Consider the following 2,899-nt stretch of genomic DNA (forward strand, 5'->3'; position numbering starts at 1 on the left):
AGGAGAATATAAGTATATTTTTAGGGAGTAAGATGATATGTTCAGTTTGGGACACATTGTGATTAAATTTGCAGGGGAAAATCAAAAGGAAATGTCCAAAAGTTAGGTCTATGATTCTGGTGCTTGGGGGAGTGCTTTAGGTTGGAGAATTTGAATTAGAAGTCATCTTCCACGTTTTATGGCAAATCAATGTTACGTCTCAAGGCGAGCATGCATAAAGAAATGACTAAAGAAAAAGGCCAGGAGAATATCAACATAAAAGAGAAAAGAAACTAATGTAGGGAAATATGTAGATGTGATTAGAGTGGAAAGAAAAAGATAAGAGGTTAATGCAGTAAGTATATTTTTCTATTTCCATAGCGTGTTAGAACTGGAAGCCATCTTTCCCCTTCAGTTTAGAGATGTGAAAAGTGGTGCCTAGAGAGGTGAAGCGCATTGACAAAGTACTTACAATCAGCCAATATTAAAGCCAGAGCTAGAGCCCAGAGCTTCTAGTTTGAACTGAGGTTAGAGTTTTGTTTCTTTTTTGTTTGTTTGTTTGTTTTTGGTTTCCTTAAGCTTTACTGTCAACAATAGTGTATGGGAGCTGAAAAAATTCTTAATTAAAAAATGTATCCTTTTGACCTCAGAGTTCACCATAACTTTCCATTGTTTTCAAAGACATTTCAATTGCCCAGCTGAGCCACTAAGAAGAGGCTATGTTCCTCATTTGCCAAGTTCTTTTACATAGACAAGCCCAGGAAATGTCATATCTACTCCACAAAATGGGCTTTATTTTTCCATTTTATTTTGAAAAAAATGAGGCTAAGAGATGTAAAAAAATAAGCTCCCTAGGGTCGCACAGATAGGTGGTTAGACAGTTATTTCATTGTCAGATTGTCCTAATTATTTCTCAGTTTGTCAACTTTTGGGGGTTTCAGTGCTGACTCCATATGCATCCTTCTTAGAAGGGATGGTTTTAGGGGAGTAATCAATAATAAAAAGGAGGGTAGGTTGATTTAAATGCTTTGTCCTCTCTATTGGAGAACTGAGATAAATTCTAAAGTTGAGCCAGAGCTTTGGGAAAAGTAGTGATATCTTTCAAGAAATGCCAATAATTGAGAACTGGCCCCAGAGTTATTAACGACATCAGCACTTTCTACTTTCAAAGAAAGTCTATCATCGTGCAGGGGACTCAGCCTCTTGTGTTGGAAATGAGTTAATGTAGTCAAAATATGACATGCTATTTTTATTCCTTACCCAGATCAGCCGTAGTCTAACAATGCATTTCAAAGTACTGCTGATGGAAGCTCCACCTGAAACCTGTTCTCCCAGATAAGTATCTCTATCCCGTTTATCGTTTCAAGAAAAGAAATCTCACTGCACGGCAGCGTTTTCATCTGCTTTGGTTTCAGCTAGAGATAAATTGTTCTGGCTGGAAGCTAATTAATATCAGTCACTAGGAAAGCAGAAATTGGGAGACAACAGGCTTCTCTTCCTTGATAAACAGATTTCTGGGTAAGGGATGCACATGAAGGGATAATTCATTTGGCCACAGAAATGAGACTTTTTGGACAGATATTTGGAAGGCATGAGCAAATCTCCCCCAGCTCCATCCATTTGAGCTCAGGTAGGGCTCCTGCTCTAAGTTTCAAGCTCCCCTAAGTCCTTGGAATTAGCAGAAATTCTCTTTCCCCAGGGAAGTTCCCCTGAAACTATAACCATGTTGTTAAAATAATGGCTCTGGGCAAGTCAGCTCTGAGCCCCAGCCATCAGCAGCCCCCTTGCCTGACCCAAGTTCCCAATTGGGTAAAGAACCCCAAAAGTTAGCCTGGGCGATGTGAAATCCAAGGAATCTAAAATTAGAACCAGGCAGCTGGGAAAGAAAAGCAAAAGTTGCTTCAAAGAAAGATGTTTGAAGCAAGAAGCAGCAGACAGCTTCCCCAGAGCTGGCCCATTGGGCAAGAAGTTGTCAAGTTCTGAGGAAAGACAGCCCATGTTTTGCATGGACCAGGTGGAGGGAGCTCACAGAAACTACTCTCAAATGAGGAAATCACATTTCTGTCACAGCAAAACTTGTGTCAGGGGGCGGTTCTTTTAATGAGCCATGAGAGGGAAAATGCCACCACATGAGTATTTCTTATACCCAATTTCTCAGAGAAGGCTTGAGAAATCACTCTCCCAACTCAAGAATCATAACTTGCCATTTATGTATGATATTGAGAAGAATAATATTCCAGAAACGATTCAGAGCCAGGGCATTTGGGGATTAGTTTAGATAGTACATTCTGCCAGTTTTCACCCATCCATCCATCCAGTCAGTCAGCCAACATCTTCAAAAATTCAAAGGGCAAAAGAAAGGTAAATTAATAAATTAGAAGATGACATTATCACTGCTCTGATGGTTGAATGTGCAGAAAATACAAAAATGGAAGCATCATTTCTTCAGATATGGGGCAGAAAGTGGGAAGAGATAATAGGTCAAGAGAGTTTTTGTAGAGAAAGCAACACTTGAACTAAGTCATTGAAAGATGGTGGACAGATTAGGAAAATCTTGAATGCTCTCAATTCTAGGAGGGATCTGGGAAAGAGAGAGTCCTACTACTGCTGCTTCTCCCACTATCCAGTTCTGTATATCAAGGGTGAACTTAGGCAATAAAATTCCCATCAAGCCTTCACTGTCCAGCCTCCCTTCTGAGTAGTGGATTTGTTTCCATAGATCTTGAGACATTTCTTAGTTATACACTCATTACATTATATGCATCCACTAGATTGCAAATTGCTTGAGGATAGAGTCTCTCATTAACCCATTTTTGCCACCTGGGTGACTCAAACAGTGTCTAGGACACAACAGATATTTTTCTCAAGCTTGTCTGATACTATATATATATATATATATATATATATATATATATATATA

The sequence above is a fragment of the Hipposideros armiger genome, unplaced genomic scaffold, assembly GCF_001890085.2.
Source record: "Hipposideros armiger isolate ML-2016 unplaced genomic scaffold, ASM189008v1 scaffold_68, whole genome shotgun sequence".
NCBI classification, from domain to species: domain Eukaryota; kingdom Metazoa; phylum Chordata; class Mammalia; order Chiroptera; family Hipposideridae; genus Hipposideros; species Hipposideros armiger.